General features: G+C 33.3%; 1 protein-coding gene across 5 annotated transcripts in view; it reads left to right on the top strand.

Moving 5' to 3' along the window:
* The window catches only part of LOC145683906 (uncharacterized), a 222956-nt gene that overhangs the window by 63308 nt on the left and 138528 nt on the right, over positions 1-21120 (top strand). The window contains exon 2 of one of the 5 annotated variants that reach the window (XM_081755567.1): positions 18206-18254. The exons of 3 other annotated variants lie outside the window; for them this stretch is intronic. The gene's annotated coding sequence lies outside the window, so the exon portion shown is untranslated. Of the gene's footprint in view, positions 1-13372; positions 13422-18205; positions 18255-21120 lie in introns of all 5 variants that reach the window. One more of the 5 variants, XM_081755566.1, reaches the window with a different exon arrangement.

Below are 21120 nucleotides of genomic sequence, written 5' to 3'. Positions count from 1 at the left end.
ACTCCAACCGGAAGTAGGCTTAAATCTTGCAAACGGTGCGAGATTTTGAAAAAAGTAATCGAAAAATCTCCCATTTATGGTAACTCTTGCCAATTTTTTATCAAGACGTCTTTCCCTTGTGTCTGTAAAGGGACATGTACAGATGTGAGGAATAACAAGGAGATTCATGTTCATATGTGAATGATGTGCTGTGTAGAGAGCGCAGGTTCAGCTAGTCTATATATTACAATGCTAATTTTATGATTGTCTCCAAAGAAAAATTTATATATTTGTCTCCAATCCTTTCGACAATGAGATCTCGAAATCCACAAGTGCTTGAAACATGCCGTTTTCACTGGTCTATTCCAAATTTTGTGTAGATTGTCCAGTTCTAATTGAATATTAAAAAAAAAAAAAAACATGGCCGTTATTTCTTTATTACATTTTCTAGGGGTGCACTAAGTGATGTTTTTAAAAAGAAAACGTCATATCCTACGAGTTATACATTCCAACACAACGTAATTGTATACAGGAGTTGCGTGTCTGTCGCGCGTTTGTTTCATGGCCAAATGAAAAACGAAGAATAACCATTTCTCCAGTCTAAGATGTATTCTTATTGTTTGGAGTGTTTTGCCCAATGAACACCATATATCACTGACATTTTAATTGTTTATGTAATGTATTTGCTTATTACATACTGCATGCAAGAAGAAAGAAAACACATGAATTAGAAACTCCAACCGGAAGTAGGTTCAAATCTTCCAAATGGTGCGAGATATTGAAAAAAAAAAATATAATCGAAAAAATCTCCCCTTGGTTGGCTGGTTTAAACCAAGTTGGTTTAAACCATGTTTTAAACTTTGGTTTAAACCAGCTGGCTTTTTCAACAACAACAACAAAAAAAAAACTGGTTTAAACCAACCCAAAAAAAAAAAAAGAACGAAAAATGCTTTAAATCGTGTGAAATTCATAGTGACGTCTCCACATATGAAACCATCTGCATTACATTTATGTACTTTTCACCTTTTAATCAAGGGGTCCCACCCATGTTCAATTCTCGGTCGAACCACAACCCATCTTTCAAGTGTAAACCAAGTAGCGATTCGAGGTGTCCCTTTAAGCTTGGATTTGACTTTGTTTTAATTTTATTGAATGATTTCTACATACCAAATTTGTAATTTAATATCTTAGTTTTAGTGTAGTGATTATGATACGTTGATCTTAAAATTTTATACACAAATACATTTAAAGTAATTACAGGATTTTCCCAATGGCTAAGGCGGTAGTTTCCCGATTTATATATAATTGTATAATGTTTTTACTTTTTACTGTTTATCTTTTTGTCCTTCTGAAATGACTCTTGACAATTATATTAACAACTAGGCCTATGTAAAGATCAGTACAACGTATTTTTTTCAGGAGTCCTTCGTGAGTGAGTCGGCAATCGCATTTGGACCAATTAGTCTCGGTTTTGTGTCGAAATGTACAATTTTTCTTGGATGAAGCCGAGAAGCGGTTTGGAATCCGCTTTAAGCTTATGTGATCCCTTCCAGCATAACCTTGTTGTTGCATAGTAACACCAAGGAGAAACAAACTAATTTCTGTTCATATTTAATATAAATACATAGAGTAAATTATTTAAACAAAAAAAAACCTGGTTTAAACCCCAAAAAAACCTGTTTTTTTGGTTTTTTCAATAAAAACCATGGTTTTTGCCAACCCTGCCTTTATGGTATCCCTTGCTGATTTTTTATCAAGATGTCTTTCACTTGTATCTGTAAAGGGACATGTACAGATGTTGTGAGGAATGAGAAGGAGATTCATACTCATATGTGAATGATGCGCTGTGTAGAGAGCGCAGGATAAGCTAGTACTAAATTAGAAATAATATATTTCACTTAATCTTTTTTTTTTTAAACAAAACATTCGATATTAGTTTTTTGAATGATTTTTCAGAGCAATGAAATATATCTACATCTTCATAACTCTTCTTGATTTTATTGTATTTGGCACAAATTATCTATGTAGGTGACATGCAGAGCACTTGTACGTGCCTTCCTGCAGTAGAACAGGCCACTGTTTCTCTTGAGTGTTTTGAGGAATGAAACCTACATCATTATTTTTGCAGTTATATCTGTACAGTCTATTTTGTTGTGCAAAAGTCTGTGAAAGAAAAGGAGGTCGTTCAACGTTCGCCCTTGTTCAAGTGTCTGAAGTGTAAAATTATAAACTAAACTATGACAGGATTGGTATTTTGGGTAAAGTCTTGTCCTCTTGTATGTGAAAAAAACGTATGAATTTGCTTTATATCTGCTCTATTTTTTGTGTTTTCACAAAAGTGTTCTAAATAAGTTAGGCATATTCAAATTTGGATCTTACGTAAGAAAAGTAAAGTGCTTTTAAAGCATTGTCATTCGTAAATTCTTTGGTTGTTCCGAGAAGAAACCGAAGGTTTCGGTATGCATCTTTGGTGATATTTGCCACATGATGCGAAAAGGTTAACTTTTTGTTAAATATCACACCTAGATCTTACTTTAATTATGTCTAATTTTCCTAAGTTTGTTTCATTGATCGAGTAAGTGAAGTCATACGTTTTTTCACGTCTACTGTGTATCATAGTTTTACACTTATTTACGTCAAGTCTATTGCTAGTACACCATTTTAATATATTCGTCAGATCCTGTTGAACGAGTAGATAGTCACAATATATTTTACATGTATTATATTTTCAAATCACCTGCAAAGAGTAATTTATTAGACTTATGAATGTAAAGTGTCAAATCATTAATAAATAATAAAAACAAAGGAGGTCGAAGATGAGATCTTTGAGGGACTCCGGAATTTCCACGAAAGCTTTTGGTTTTATATTTGGGTTTCCGTCACACAGAAATACGGCCCATGTTTTAAACTAAGATGAACGATGATCTATCCAACCATATCCTTCGTTTTTATTCATCAGCGGTTCCTGTTAAACGTACGAGGCATCATTGGCGTCGTGTGAAAGTATTACGATTCCACATCAGCGGTTTCGTCCATGCAACCCGATTACGTATGCTCATGTAGGTAACTCGCGCCAACTATAATTTTCGACGTAGGTTGTGCCTCTTCATTTCTTTCCGTCACTGGCTCCACAGTCACGACGGATCTGAGTGATAATCAGCTTTAATGCTTAGCGGGACCTTTTATTAAGGGTTTACTTGCTATCACTTTGAGTTTGTAGGTCGTTATGACCTTTAACACTGTCCTTCGAGATACATTCAACATACTTGTAATTGCTGGCACCACATAACAGAGCACCAACAAATTTCCCTCTTTGGAAATCAGACAGGTCCCAGTTTACACAATCACTATCTGCTCAGTTCACTTCACACTGCTGTTGTATTGCTTCTCATGTAGTACAGAGTTTGTTCTAACACACCACCATCAACAGTCCGACGCTGTGGTTGCCGTCTGACCGTTGCCAACTCAGACATGTGACATGTTTCCAACTCCAGATGTTTCAGTTAAATTAATAAGTCTCTGTATATAATATTTTAAAATACGGACAACACTTTTGCCGTGGTACATAGTGTTTTGCTTTGTAGAGGGGGAAAAATCTGCATGGGTGAATCTGGCAGCAGTTCATTATTGCTGAATAGTGAGCTGAGTTAATTGTTGGGTGTAAGCTGATTTAAGAAGGTTAACTTTCTGTTACAGTATGTGATATTTCTGTGCCTTTGGTATATAGTCCAGGGACTAGAAGCTGAAAAAAAGGCTTTACCTTACAATAAGTATATACAGTACCGGTAGATATAGTTTGGTCCCGTGGTTCAGAATCCAACTTTTCGACCTCGTAACCCTTGTGAGTTCGCTGTAGCGCACCAAAAATCTTTGGCGTTCTGAAATCCGGATGTTTTCCAGTTTATCGATATCTTTCACCAATGAATCTTCGAGAGAAAGTTAATGATTTAAAGCTGCGAAGTATTAAATTTGCTATAACATTTGTGCGCAAAAATGATACCTTTTAAACATTTTTGTCGAGTTGTTTGATTTTATCTCCATAACAATATGTTGTAGAGACAAATGTTTTAAATGTAAGCTGCAGAACATTAAATTGGCTGTAAATAGAACGCCGCAAATTATTGTCTAAGATTAATAGCAAAGAAGTTACGCGATTTTAAAACCAACAGCGAAATTTCGGGTTTATATATAGTGATTTCAAATAGGAACATTATTAAAAACACTTCTGTATGTCAGGAAATCGATTCAAGAAGTTGTGTGCGCGGCCATTTTTTCTTTCAAAATAGCACATATCCACGCTACAAAGCGCAATTTTTCGGTCTTTTAACTTGAAATTTTCAGAGTAGAAACCCAAGACACTAAATTAGCTATATATATTTTGGCGGCAATCCAACGTAACATTTCAAAATGGTGTGTATCCACGCTACAGGGTGTAAATTTTTCGACTTTTAAGTTGAAATTTTGAGAGTAGAAGGACAAGACATTCTAAATTTGCTGTATAGATTATCTCGGCAATCCAATATGAAATTTCAAAATTGCGTCCATTTTTCCAAAACAGCAGTGAATAAAAATTTGTTGCAAGTTGTGACAATGACAATCTTGAAATATAAATAACATTTTAACACTTTTACTCCAAAGACATTGGAATATTTCGAAAAAAAAAGTATTCCCGAAAATACACGAAAAACCGATATGAACCCAGGTGGGTTGTTTTTTTAAAAAAACGTTTTTTAAACCTCGTATTAGGGATGGCCAATTCCGGAATCTGGAAAGTAAAATCGGAAAAAATCCAGAATTCGCAAAAATCTAGAATTTAGATTATTCCGAATTCCGGAATATTTCCAAAATCCGAAAAATTAAATTTTCGATTCCGGAAAATTTTGGCCATCCCTACCCTGTATATTGAGGACAGATGAAATAAAAACAAACGTGATTATATTTAACTTGTAAACTAAACTTTTGTAACAAAATAACGTACAGAATTCAAATGCCTTAACTGTTATGACTTCTATTTAGTGTATTTGATCCCAATGTGATGTAAATTGTTGCATCAGCCTCACAAAACAGTGCTGAGATGCAATTTAAAAGCGAGAGCAGCGCCTTTCCTTATCCACGAACAAAACCAAAATGAATGAACGTAAATGTGCTGTGCCATAATGGAACCAAATACAGTATTAGGTCTACGTTATTTCTCAGGTATTGAGCTAATAATGTTAATAAGAATTTACATCACTCACACTTTTAAAATTTAATTTTATGTGAAGGGATAATAGTATACACTAAATTAGGAAATCAGTAAATCGATTAATGCTATATAATGGCATTAATTTATTTACGTCTCACATAATCTTATACTTCTTACAAAACTTGTTTAATTAAGGGCAGCAACTTCGCTTCAAAATTAAGATTTTTTTTTGTCCGAACTATTTAAGGTCGATAACGTGCAAATTCAATGGCAAAATCTAATTTGCATACCCATAAGAAGTACAAGTAATATTGAATGCTATTGCAATTACAGATATTATAAATACAAACTTTTTTGCCACATCACATGAAATGAAATCAATTTGGCTAAGTGTAGGATATAGAAGTAAAATCTAATGATAATATTGAATATGTTCATTTAATTATTCATTAAAGATACAGGTTTTTTATTTTAATATTGCATAAATGTCTCATGTAAAAGAATTACTACTTTTTTGTGGCAACAGTATTGAACATAAAATATTTGTGCACATTGTGTTCCCTCTCGTCACCAAGCATTGTCTAGTCGCATTGAAAATTCACACAGTAGTTAATGGTGATGTTGCAGTTATTTATAACTACGAACATCCTTTGTAGAGTAGTTTTGGAACTGGAAGGACAAAGGGTGCATTGCCATTATCAGATGACAGCCCACAGGACGGAGCAAATTTATCAAGGTTAATAGTAGCTAAAGTTCTAAACCACAGAATAGTAGGAAACTTTTCAGTTTTTACATCCTACGGTTATGCCGTGTAGGCTAAAGGAGATAGGGATTATGAGAATGAATGAAATGATGGAATGAAGAAAGTGGAGAAAACTGGAGAACCCCGAGATAATCCACGCCATGGTATTTGTCTATCATAAAACCCTCTTGACGCGAGCTGAGATCGAACCAGAACCCACGCACTAAAGGTCCTGGTTCGATCCATCCACCGGGTCTCTGTGAGCAGAATAATGTTTTAGTTTTGTAAACTCAAAAATGTTTTAAGTGGATCAATCGAAGTTCTTTCCTCGAGTTTTCAAGTTTGATCGACTGTTGTAGAAAGAAAAGTAAAACACATGCCAGAATTAATTTCATACAGATAGGCTTATGCATCAACAAAAGTTGAATCAAATTTTGTTTACATAATTGAACCAGTTGAGAACGCTCCAAGAGCATTGCCAGAACGAACTTTTCTATGACTAACAGTTCTCGAAATATGGCTACATAAATATCTAGTAATTCGAACTTTATTGGCCAATATCTGGGGAACAGTGGCCAGTTGGCCAGTAGACAGTTAATCAGTGGCCACCGGTTACTATTTGGTACCAAAATAGTCACCATCCTCTTAGATATTGATCAACACCAATATGATCTCTGTATGACGTACGGTTCCCGAGATATGGCTCCTTAAATCTCTGGAAATCGGCCATTTTTTGCCCAATATCTCGGGAATGGTAAGAGTGACGTGAAAAATTTAATCACTTTCTCTGATAGGTTTTGATGCTCTATCGAATGCAGGGTTCAAAATTGATAAAATCACAAATAACAGACAGGCGGACAGGCATAGAGAATTCAGTAACGAACTTTTCAAGTTCGTTGAAAAGGAAAATAATTAGAAACAGGCATAAGCGCTATTTTTCCTCTTATAGTTAATTTTAAGGTGGAGGAAATACGTTTCAAAATTTTACGTGGAAGCAGGATCATGTAGAATGTGATAATTGTGGTGAACATGATTCTTAGCTTTGATGAAGTATATATATATATATATATGTGTGTGTGTGTGTGTGTGTGTGTTTATAACGCACACCGTAACCGCATGGTACGCGGATCCAGATCGTTATTTTCATCTTTTAAACCCAAAGACTGCTTTTCTTGGACATTTTATTGAAAAACAACAGGGTATATATAATATAATATAATATTGTGAGTGCTATGCAATAACTACATGTTTCAAGATGTTTCATATATGTGAGTGTCACCAGAGCTTGAAACAATTGTGACAAGATAGAAACTGTGAAAAGGGATATAACCTGTGGTTTTGCTAGTGCTCTAGTTTCCAAAAAGTAAGCTCGGACTTAGTATCTCGGCATGCAGAGTATGTAAGACAATTTATTTCTAGGTGTTTGCAATAAAATATTCCAAGGCACATGATTTTCGTCATCAATTGTATAATCAGTGTGCAGTAGTAGCTTAGCTTATGATGAGTATTTAAAGTTCACTTTGAATTTTCGTGGGGACACTTACCACTGAACTTAACTTTATGCAAATTTAAAAGTGAATCATTCTGTCATCCAGGAACAGAGCAGTAACTAGAGATTACAGCGCCCGGGCCGAAGTAGAATTCGGCGCCCCTACATTACCTTTTTCACATACAAGAGAAGCAGTTTTGTTCTTGTGCTACGCTGTATTTTTATCAATAAGAGCTGATTTCAAGAGCCCTATTTTGGACTTTCTTTTAAACTTGACAAAACTACCTTTAGTTGTGTACAGGTCCACTTGGAGAACAGTTATGAAAATTTACAACTATTTACAATGTTTCATACTATCGGTAAGAAATGAAATTTCGAAACTACGTTTTTTTTTTTCCTTTTTTAAAAATGTTCGAAATAGGTGACAGCATTCATTTACAGTAATAATTGTAAACTTTTGCAATCATTTTATTCTGTCTGTGACCACACAAATAGCTTTCTAATTTCGATTCTTATACGGTAAAAGAATATTTGTGAAACTAACGGAAATTCAGAAGGAGCCGCCTTTGCGAGTTTCTCAATATTAATTAATGGAGGTGAAGACTATGTTTAATGTTTATATTTAAAATCCAAAATATAGTTTGGCTGCTGCATATGTTTGAAATTATAGTAATTATTTAATTTACTAATTATTGAAAGTTCTGAATTTAGGATTACTTATTACTGATAACATTAAATAAACACACACACACACACATTATATATATATATAGTGGCGGATCCAGGATATGATCAAGGAAGGGGCTAAACCTACTTTGCCGTTTTATCCAGTGCAAAACAGAATTGAAGCCTATTTTATCCAGTGTAGACCTGAGCGTCAAGGGGGGAGCTATAGCCCCTTAGCCCCCTTGCATCCGCCCTTGTATATATATATATAGGAATTAGTCCCAGAAGCGACAGTCCTATTAGCGACAGGAACTGTTATCTGTCCTATGAGCGACCGATTCATTTACATTGAGATGATGGAAGATTATATCATTCCATCTTGTAAAATATGTTTGCCTCTAGCGTTATTAGCGCCCCCTTTCAACCTTGGTATGAAATATGTACGTGCCAGTGATACTGTTCGTCAAATATATTTTTTCTCTACTGTGAGTGCAAATAAAACTCATTTTGAGTTAGATTTGACATAAAACATATCAAATAACTTAACGAGTCAGCAGGGATATTTCCATGAAAAGTACCGGTATATTCCTATGTGTAATTATTGAAAATCCAGTTGTAATATCCCCTTTCTTCAAAAGCTCTGTTTTCTGCACTTAATTTGATTCAAATCTAATTACTCACTCAGCACAGTAATATATTTTATTTTGAAAAACTTAAACGTGTAACAGTTTTGCCAACTATCTACTTTTTAGACTTCTTAAGACTATGAATAAAATGAAAAAAGAAAAATGCCAATGATGAAAGACAGCTTTTGAGATCCTTTACATCTGATTGGCTATTCTCAACCAATTCCACCAATTACAATGCAGTTCACTCCAAACAATTCAAAAGGTAAACAAATTCTTTAAACTACCTTCCCCCCTATTGTAAGCTACTAAAACGTAAACTAATTGCTTAATTTGCCTTCCTCCCTTGTTTTGACTTGTACATAAAAGCTTGTCGTGTAACAATCTGAAATAATCCCTTATAACTAGACGAACTGTTAAGTCCTGCGAGAGATTTGTAACTTGTGTAATAATTTCTTCGAATACACCGTGCTTTTAGATTTCTTTGATATCCTCAAATGATGAACACCTTTTTTTTTTTTTTCATGGGCGTCCGATGGGAAAGCAGGGGTCGCCCCACTTGCTCACAAAAATGTATACGTAATATAGCAAACCACGTATATTAAATATCAGATATACCAGACGTGATACAGCAACCATGGAGATGCTTCTCCCTAGAAAATTTTCTTCGGGCGCCCCTACAGTAGAGGTAGGACAAACCCCTCGTAGTAGTTAAGTCTCATTGAGACGAGTTATGCTTAATTGAAAAATAAAGGTTTATTGCTTGATTAGAGCTATGTCCGCCATTTATGATTGTTTTTTATGTTATTTATTGAGTGAAAATATGTGTTTATTGACAATTTATGGCTGTGAAAGTTGAAATTCGTAGAAAATACAATTTGACTGAAGGTTATCTTGAAAAAATAAAACTTTATTGATGTTTTTGGTACGTTGTTTGATCATTTATTATTGACAATATGTGAAACGATGTTGGAAAAATCCTTGACACCTGAATTCTCAGAAATGAAGCCTGGAGCAGTCTACGACTTGATGGAAGGCTAAGTTGAAAATAAGGCTTTATTATTGGCTATATACGAATTCTTTGATGAATTCTTTAAAGATTTATCTATCTTTGTTGGAGGATATACTTGTGATTCTGTGTTGGAATTTATGACGTGAGACCGTCCTTCACCCGAAAGGAGCCGTGAAAAAATTAGGATTGACCGTTAGATACAACCATCAGATTTAATTACAGAGTGACCTTCACATAAATACCAGAGTCCCCCTCAAAAAGATTTTTGGAACACAATTGTGCAATTTAGTTACTGATAAAAAAGAAACTGTTAGGGATTATTGTCTACTTTTTAGAGAGCTTTGTGAAGATTGCATTCTAGATGTCCTTCAAGAAATTTTTTACTCCCTTACAGAAAAAAGAGAAAATAAAACCCAAAGTTGACATTGAACTTGGAAAAGCTTTATGTATTGTTCCCCTTTTACGTAACAGTTAGGTTGTTACATGAATTTGTTTTCCTCAAGTTTTTGTAAAGATTGTATTGAAACGAAACATTCTTTCTTTTATTGTTTATGACTGCTGTAAAGAGACCCGCGCCGGATCCCATATTGCAACGCAAGGGTGGAAGGGGCGGAGGGGTGGACTGAGTTGCCCAAACTTGTTTTGACGGGAAGACCTGTTTACAAAAATTGTTATTGTGAATGAATGAATATTAACACCTATGATTAAAAAATGTATATGCATTATGTAATGTCCATGATGTATGATGAAATCATTTCATGATTTGTAAATATTGTGCCGTATGGTTATATCACTTAGGTTAACTTATAACAATCATATCATAACAATCCCCTTATGATAAGTAAAATGTTGGAATGAAGAAAGTGAGAGGAAAACTCATGAGCAAGGTGTTTGCTCACTACAAATTTACTTGATTGGAAATCGAACCAAGATATTTCAAGCAGTGGAGATGTGGATTGTAGCAGCAATGCACTAAATACTTAGAAAATGTTTAAATAATTGTGCAACCTAGGATTTACCAACTAACAGAGAACAAGACTTTTTTCACTGTGGTACTAGCCCTTAGAAAGTGAGAGGAATCTTTATTTAGATAATAATGTTTGACACTTGTTTATGTTGAGTTTAGTAAAATGGTTTTGACGAGAAAATAAACCAAGAACCTCATATACTAGAGACTTCTTTACCACTGAGACTATATGAATTTATTAAGTTTAATGTCAGAGAATTATTCTGTTAGACTAATTTATATGAATCCATTTTTGTCGTAATATTTCCTTTATGAAAAAATAAAATAGCGGAATGAGGAAGTGGGAGGAAACGGGGAACTTTAAGAAGACTTATGAACTTGATGCTGATTAGTACAATTTATATAATACATTTTTTTGTTATAAGAATACTAAAAAATGATATGGACATGCTTGACATGAGAAAATTCACCAGCAGAGGTAGATGCTCTACCATTGAACTAATTTGTACCATTATCTATATATATAAAAGAGAACGTACAAATCCTTTGTGAACTCATCACGCTAATACGGCTGAACCGATTTCTTTCATTTTTGGGGGGTTGTTAGGATTTGGACCCTAGATGGTTTTTATCATATCACTTTAATTTTTAATTACCAGTGTCTTGAGATAATGGACCATTCAAGTCTCCATAGTTCATCATAGGTAAAAATAAACGTATGTATATGCAACCCGCATGACCACGTGACTCGGCGGGTTAACATAAATGACAGGCGCTATAATAATATTTACTGCAATTTGAAAGCGAAAAAGTAAAAATTATCTAAGTAACAAAGTTTATTGCGTTCCGGGGTGACCGCAGCGAAGCGGGGTGAACGCTGCTTCACTCGGCGGGTTAACATAAATGACAGGCGATATAATGTTAACATTTACTGCAATTTGAAAGCGAAAAAGTAAAAATTATCTAAGTAACAAAGTTTATTGCGTTCCGGGGTGACCGCAGCGAAGCGGGGTGAACGCTGCTAGTTAATTATATTAATTGGGTTCCGCAAGAGCCGATTGATACAGAATTTTTATAACTAGATTTGATTTGTGTTGATTTTTAGATTAGTGTGTCTTTTAACAACGAGGCTATATGAGACATGAACCTACAATTTTATCGTAGAATTTGAACTATACACCTCCACCGGGAATTGAACCCGGTTTTTATGCCAAAGGCTTCCGTCAGGAATTGAGTTACGTTATTTTGATTTAGATTAGTGTATCTTTTAGCAGTGCGGCTATATGAGACGTGGACTTTTGCAATTAACGTAGAATTTGAACTATACACCTCCACCGGGAATTGAGTTGATTTTGAGTTTAACTTTCCGTTTAGCAGCGAGGTTATATGAGACATGGGCTTATTGATTAACGTAGAATCCAGACTATATACCTCCACTGGAAATCGAGTTATTTTAATTTTAGATTAGTATGTATTTTAACACCGAGGCTATATGAGACGTGAACCTACTGATTAACGTGGAATCCGAACCACATGAGCTCCCGCCGGGAATCGAACCCGGGTCTCCCACGCCAAAGGTACCCACCGGGAAACGAATTGGAAACGTTACATACACTATTGAAAATGAACTTAGGACCACATGTATTAAAGGCAAGCATGATGTAAGGAAAAATAAGTGTTGAATGCATGGACATGTATGTTATGTGTACAGTAAATGCAATACAATGTTTGTTATGAAATTGATTAAAAATACATACTTGGTGAGGTTCTTAGAACATAATTAATTGCCATACTTTAATGAACTTTAGTTACACATATACTAATTATATAATGAGAGAAAAATACTCACAGAATGTATAAAAGCCGATGGTAGACTATTGGGCGTCTTATTGCAGTTTGAAGGACAGGATTTCTTACCCTCGGAGTAAGAGGGAAGGTAGAATTGCTTCTTTTTTTTTCTTTTTCTTTTTAAATGTTTGTATCCATTCCGTTATTGCTATGAGGGTTATCGTCCATATAGAATTCCAGAGAGAGAGAGAGAAAGAGAGAGAGAGAGAGAGAGAGAGAGAGAGAGAGAGAGAGAGAAAAGTGGTTTACAATCTTTTTAGAGGAACCTTTTTTTATTATTATTGTATGGAATTGTGAAAATTGGCGTGGGTTTCTTCTGTTCAATATAAAAACTGAATTTTGAAGATTTTTGTCATTTCAAGTTAGTTGGATAGATTGTGACGGTGTTCTTGCTTCGAAGTTGTTTTTTTATCGGCGCTACTTCATTTGTTCTTATATTTGAAAAGGTAAGTGGACTTCTGTTTTCTTAAATATATTCAGATAAAAATTCATTTTCATTAATTGATTACAAGATATGAAACATTTTTAATATTATTATTATTGGAAAATTATCTTAGAGTAATTCTTGTTGATTGTGTGAATTCATTTGGAAATTATTATCTTCTTTTTGTTTCATATCACATTTATTTTACCAAATACATGCAAGCTGACTTATAGTTTCCTGAAAACATGGCATTTTGAGAAAGAATTGGATTTTGTTTTTAATTTCTTAGACTTAACTCATTGGAATGAAAAATTTCTTCATTTTCGGAAAGGAATAATTTTATAATAAATATTCATTTGATTTTTCTTAGCACTGATTATTTTTTGTAATAGAAAAATTCAAATATAGTAATTCATTTTTTCTTTCTTTTTTAGATTATACCATTTCCAGGAGTTTGAACCACGCTTCAGAAAGAATTACCAGGTAAGAAAAATAATATATTTCTTATTATCATTATATAATATGTAATGTTGAAGACATACATATGTTTATTTTTTCATGGAAGACCACAGAATGAAATCAATATTATTAGTTGGATATTAACCGTATCTAGAATACATATTGCTTTTAAAGTTTAATTGAAAACAAACATTTATCATTATAGGTATTTTGCCTTTATTGATAGGGTACAGCTGAGAAGCTTCTATGCTCCACCGCTAACCTTTTTTGTTTTTTGCGTGCGATCTTTTAGTTTTAATATTAACCCTTTCCCTCTTTTTCCGTTATCATACCCTCTAGGATATCACTCATGATAGATTATTTTCTTAGGCAATGATACAACTAATTTCTCTTCCTAATAATGTCTAAAAATATTCTTTTCTCACCCAACACTTCTAACATCCTGTTATTTCTTTTTGCTTTACCCAACTAATTCTTAACATTTTTCTCAACATTTACATTTTAAAGGCTTCCAGTTGATTTTTTTCCCCACTTAGGAAAGCGTAACAAGCATGAGGAAAACGTAAATTACAAACAGTAGACACCAAATCCATGTTTTTAGCTATGAAATGAAATCAGTGCAGAGCTTTTTCGTATTAGTTGAATTGATATTTTATATTTGGATTGATCGGAAGACAAATGGTGCATTATTAAACCATGTTTTATATACGAACACATTTATAAAAAATATCGAGTTATCAAGTTAATGCTCTTTTCACAACTAGACTATATGAGACGGGGACCTCAAGTGAACCACGTTAGGATTTTTTTATGTTAACAACAAGTACAATAACTAAGTACGATTTTTGTGCAATAACTAGGTTATATGAGACGGGGTCCTAGTGATTAACATTGAATTTGAACTACATGAGCTCCCGCCGGGAACTGAACACTGCTCTTTTACGGCAAAGGGGTGCACGATAACTAAGAAGTTACAAGTAAATTTTATGAAATTTTATGGAATGTTTTACAGAAGATTAAGATCGTGTTTTGAATTATAGGTCAGAATTACATCTATTTTAACACGTTTGTACAATATTTTCCTTCAGTGAACGTACTGTTTGTGGAAAGATATAAAGTGATAGTTGTTTGTGTGTATGATGGACCAAGATTTGAGCATTTATTTGTTCTGAATGAAAGAAATCTTTATATTATTTTGTGAAAATGGTAGATGTTAGATACTGTATGTGATTACTAGGTTTCTTGAACAAAATATATCATAATATTTAGTGAATTTATCAGAAATAGTAATGAATTATTCATAGTAGATTAAACGATTTTTCAGGACAAACCCCTCGTAGTAGTTAAGTCTCATTGAGACGAGTTATGCTTAATTGAAAAATAAAGGTTTATTGCTTGATTAGAGCTATGTCCGCCATTTATGATTGTTTTTTATGTTATTTATTGAGTGAAAATATGTGTTTATTGACAATTTATGGCTGTGAAAGTTGAAATTCGTAGAAAATACAATTTGACTGAAGGTTATCTTGAAAAAATAAAACTTTATTGATGTTTTTGGTACGTTGTTTGATCATTTATTATTGACAATATGTGAAACGATGTTGGAAAAATCCTTGACACCTGAATTCTCAGAAATGAAGCCTGGAGCAGTCTACGACTTGATGGAAGGCTAAGTTGAAAATAAGGCTTTATTATTGGCTATATACGAATTCTTTGATGAATTCTTTAAAGATTTATCTATCTTTGTTGGAGGATATACTTGTGATTCTGTGTTGGAATTTATGACGTGAGACCGTCCTTCACCCGAAAGGAGCCGTGAAAAAATTAGGATTGACCGTTAGATACAACCATCAGATTTAATTACAGAGTGACCTTCACATAAATACCAGAGTCCCCCTCAAAAAGATTTTTGGAACACAATTGTGCAATTTAGTTACTGATAAAAAAGAAACTGTTAGGGATTATTGTCTACTTTTTAGAGAGCTTTGTGAAGATTGCATTCTAGATGTCCTTCAAGAAATTTTTTACTCCCTTACAGAAAAAAGAGAAAATAAAACCCAAAGTTGACATTGAACTTGGAAAAGCTTTATGTATTGTTCCCCTTTTACGTAACAGTTAGGTTGTTACATGAATTTGTTTTCCTCAAGTTTTTGTAAAGATTGTATTGAAACGAAACATTCTTTCTTTTATTGTTTATGACTGCTGTAAAGAGACCCGCGCCGGATCCCATATTGCAACGCAAGGGTGGAAGGGGCGGAGGGGTGGACTGAGTTGCCCAAACTTGTTTTGACGGGAAGACCTGTTTACAAAAATTGTTATTGTGAATGAATGAATATTAACACCTATGATTAAAAAATGTATATGCATTATGTAATGTCCATGATGTATGATGAAATCATTTCATGATTTGTAAATATTGTGCCGTATGGTTATATCACTTAGGTTAACTTATAACAATCATATCATAACAATCCCCTTATGATAAGTAAAATGTTGGAATGAAGAAAGTGAGAGGAAAACTCATGAGCAAGGTGTTTGCTCACTACAAATTTACTTGATTGGAAATCGAACCAAGATATTTCAAGCAGTGGAGATGTGGATTGTAGCAGCAATGCACTAAATACTTAGAAAATGTTTAAATAATTGTGCAACCTAGGATTTACCAACTAACAGAGAACAAGACTTTTTTCACTGTGGTACTAGCCCTTAGAAAGTGAGAGGAATCTTTATTTAGATAATAATGTTTGACACTTGTTTATGTTGAGTTTAGTAAAATGGTTTTGACGAGAAAATAAACCAAGAACCTCATATACTAGAGACTTCTTTACCACTGAGACTATATGAATTTATTAAGTTTAATGTCAGAGAATTATTCTGTTAGACTAATTTATATGAATCCATTTTTGTCGTAATATTTCCTTTATGAAAAAATAAAATAGCGGAATGAGGAAGTGGGAGGAAACGGGGAACTTTAAGAAGACTTATGAACTTGATGCTGATTAGTACAATTTATATAATACATTTTTTTGTTATAAGAATACTAAAAAATGATATGGACATGCTTGACATGAGAAAATTCACCAGCAGAGGTAGATGCTCTACCATTGAACTAATTTGTACCATTATTAATTATATTAATTGGGTTCCGCAAGAGCCGATTGATACAGAATTTTTATAACTAGATTTGATTTGTGTTGATTTTTAGATTAGTGTGTCTTTTAACAACGAGGCTATATGAGACATGAACCTACAATTTTATCGTAGAATTTGAACTATACACCTCCACCGGGAATTGAACCCGGTTTTTATGCCAAAGGCTTCCGTCAGGAATTGAGTTACGTTATTTTGATTTAGATTAGTGTATCTTTTAGCAGTGCGGCTATATGAGACGTGGACTTTTGCAATTAACGTAGAATTTGAACTATACACCTCCACCGGGAATTGAGTTGATTTTGAGTTTAACTTTCCGTTTAGCAGCGAGGTTATATGAGACATGGGCTTATTGATTAACGTAGAATCCAGACTATATACCTCCACTGGAAATCGAGTTATTTTAATTTTAGATTAGTATGTATTTTAACACCGAGGCTATATGAGACGTGAACCTACTGATTAACGTGGAATCCGAACCACATGAGCTCCCGCCGGGAATCGAACCCGGGTCTCCCACGCCAAAGGTACCCACCGGGAAACGAATTGGAAACGTTACATACACTATTGAAAATGAACTTAGGACCACATGTATTAAAGGCAAGCATGATGTAAGGAAAAATAAGTGTTGAATGCATGGACATGTATGTTATGTGTACAGTAAATGCAATACAATGTTTGTTATGAAATTGATTAAAAATACATACTTGGTGAGGTTCTTAGAACATAATTAATTGCCATACTTTAATGAACTTTAGTTACACATATACTAATTATATAATGAGAGAAAAATACTCACAGAATGTATAAAAGCCGATGGTAGACTATTGGGCGTCTTATTGCAGTTTGAAGGACAGGATTTCTTACCCTCGGAGTAAGAGGGAAGGTAGAATTGCTTCTTTTTTTTTCTTTTTCTTTTTAAATGTTTGTATCCATTCCGTTATTGCTATGAGGGTTATCGTCCATATAGAATTCCAGAGAGAGAGAGAGAAAGAGAGAGAGAGAGAGAGAGAGAGAGAGAGAGAGAGAGAGAGAGAAAAGTGGTTTACAATCTTTTTAGAGGAACCTTTTTTTATTATTATTGTATGGAATTGTGAAAATTGGCGTGGGTTTCTTCTGTTCAATATAAAAACTGAATTTTGAAGATTTTTGTCATTTCAAGTTAGTTGGATAGATTGTGACGGTGTTCTTGCTTCGAAGTTGTTTTTTTATCGGCGCTACTTCATTTGTTCTTATATTTGAAAAGGTAAGTGGACTTCTGTTTTCTTAAATATATTCAGATAAAAATTCATTTTCATTAATTGATTACAAGATATGAAACATTTTTAATATTATTATTATTGGAAAATTATCTTAGAGTAATTCTTGTTGATTGTGTGAATTCATTTGGAAATTATTATCTTCTTTTTGTTTCATATCACATTTATTTTACCAAATACATGCAAGCTGACTTATAGTTTCCTGAAAACATGGCATTTTGAGAAAGAATTGGATTTTGTTTTTAATTTCTTAGACTTAACTCATTGGAATGAAAAATTTCTTCATTTTCGGAAAGGAATAATTTTATAATAAATATTCATTTGATTTTTCTTAGCACTGATTATTTTTTGTAATAGAAAAATTCAAATATAGTAATTCATTTTTTCTTTCTTTTTTAGATTATACCATTTCCAGGAGTTTGAACCACGCTTCAGAAAGAATTACCAGGTAAGAAAAATAATATATTTCTTATTATCATTATATAATATGTAATGTTGAAGACATACATATGTTTATTTTTTCATGGAAGACCACAGAATGAAATCAATATTATTAGTTGGATATTAACCGTATCTAGAATACATATTGCTTTTAAAGTTTAATTGAAAACAAACATTTATCATTATAGGTATTTTGCCTTTATTGATAGGGTACAGCTGAGAAGCTTCTATGCTCCACCGCTAACCTTTTTTGTTTTTTGCGTGCGATCTTTTAGTTTTAATATTAACCCTTTCCCTCTTTTTCCGTTATCATACCCTCTAGGATATCACTCATGATAGATTATTTTCTTAGGCAATGATACAACTAATTTCTCTTCCTAATAATGTCTAAAAATATTCTTTTCTCACCCAACACTTCTAACATCCTGTTATTTCTTTTTGCTTTACCCAACTAATTCTTAACATTTTTCTCAACATTTACATTTTAAAGGCTTCCAGTTGATTTTTTTCCCCACTTAGGAAAGCGTAACAAGCATGAGGAAAACGTAAATTACAAACAGTAGACACCAAATCCATGTTTTTAGCTATGAAATGAAATCAGTGCAGAGCTTTTTCGTATTAGTTGAATTGATATTTTATATTTGGATTGATCGGAAGACAAATGGTGCATTATTAAACCATGTTTTATATACGAACACATTTATAAAAAATATCGAGTTATCAAGTTAATGCTCTTTTCACAACTAGACTATATGAGACGGGGACCTCAAGTGAACCACGTTAGGATTTTTTTATGTTAACAACAAGTACAATAACTAAGTACGATTTTTGTGCAATAACTAGGTTATATGAGACGGGGTCCTAGTGATTAACATTGAATTTGAACTACATGAGCTCCCGCCGGGAATTGAACACTGCTCTTTTACGGCAAAGGGGTGCACGATAACTAAGAAGTTACAAGTAAATTTTATGAAATTTTATGGAATGTTTTACAGAAGATTAAGATCGTGTTTTGAATTATAGGTCAGAATTACATCTATTTTAACACGTTTGTACAATATTTTCCTTCAGTGAACGTACTGTTTGTGGAAAGATATAAAGTGATAGTTGTTTGTGTGTATGATGGACCAAGATTTGAGCATTTATTTGTTCTGAATGAAAGAAATCTTTATATTATTTTGTGAAAATGGTAGATGTTAGATACTGTATGTGATTACTAGGTTTCTTGAACAAAATATATCATAATATTTAGTGAATTTATCAGAAATAGTAATGAATTATTCATAGTAGATTAAACGATTTTTCTTTTTATATTTGGTCTTCCTGTTGGTGTTTTTCCATATATTGACAGAATAATTAAATTGTTGAATAGAGTTAAACGGTATTTACCAGTTATGGTATATACTGATGATGTAAATTTAATAGGGGATGATAGGAGAACATTAGAAATAAATGCAGAGATCTTATGAAATGCTTGCAGGGACATGGGTTTAGAAATAAATGCAGAGAAAAGTAAATACACAAAAGTGCGTTGGGACTGTAATACTGCATTTTATAGAGACGTTAAAATATTAAATAATACTTTTGATAAAATGCTTAGTTTCAAATATTTAAGATCAGTATTAACAGAGGAAATATCAAATTCACGGAGAAATTAAATGGCGACTAAAACCAGGGAATTTATGCATTATTCAGTTCATACTGTTGAAGCTTAAAATATATAAAACGTTAATTATGCTTGCGTTGTTCTGTATGGTTGCAAAACATGATCGCTTACTCTGAGGAAAGAACATAGACTAAAACTATTTCAGTACAAGATCCTGAGACGAATATTTGGACCCAAGAGGAAGGGGAATGGTGGAAACTTCATAACCTAATTTATTAGATTGTTTATTAAACATGATTAGGGTCGTCAAGTCTAGGAGGGGGCGGGTCATGTAGCTAGAATGGAAGAAATTAGAAACGCTTTCAAAGTCTTGACTGGAAGACCAATCGGAAAACGGCCATCAGGAAGACCTAGGCGCAAATGGGAGGATGGATTTCGCAGAGATAGGAATACAATGTAGAAACTGGATGCAATTATCTAAAGATAAAAGTCAATGGAGAGCTTTTGTGATCGTGGCCTCCGGGTTTCATAGGCCATAGAGTTAGTTAGTTAGTTAGTTACTTGAATAAATAGATACTTATTAACGATAATAAGAAAACTTTTAAGAATATTATTTCACACTTTTTCTAAAATAGAACTGATTGCTAAACAGATTTGGATTGCTTGTTGTTTTATAATATGATATCGTATTCTTAATTTGATCGAATGATTTACATAATTTTCATAAGTAATTATTTCCCAAACATTTTAGTAATGTTATTGGGAGAAAATGAAATTTTTAGTTTCGCACCATTATATTAGATTAAATTATAATGAAAGTAGAAAGGGTTCCCCACGAGAAAATGTAGAAGTATGATGTTTGCGGAAGATCTAAACTGAAAACATAAATCAAGTAATCCTTGTATCAGAAACGAAGGCTTTACCATTGATTTTTGCGTCACCCTTATTCATATTATTATTCTTATTGAATTAGGAATATAGTTTGAAATATAAACACTGGTTAAATCACTCTACAGAAGACAAGATTTTCCCGAATTTTTTATCATCTAAGAATATGTTATACCGTTACAACTCATGACATGTACACAATTCAATGAAAGGGTATCTTGACATATGTTGCCTTGCCTTCGATTAAATGATTTGACAGTATATATCGTAGAAAAGTGTATATATCATTACATGTAGGTATAGAAAAGAATTCCGAAATTAGAATATAGAGTTGGACATCTAAACTTATTGTGCCCCTTGAGGGATGATATCTCTCGGA

This window comes from Thermobia domestica, chromosome 4, assembly GCF_964235325.1.
Source record: "Thermobia domestica chromosome 4, izTheDome1.hap1.1, whole genome shotgun sequence".
In the NCBI taxonomy this organism is placed as follows: Eukaryota; Metazoa; Arthropoda; class Insecta; order Zygentoma; family Lepismatidae; genus Thermobia; species Thermobia domestica.
Note: the sequence above shows the minus strand (reverse complement) of the source record. Positions and strands in the feature narration are given on the sequence as shown.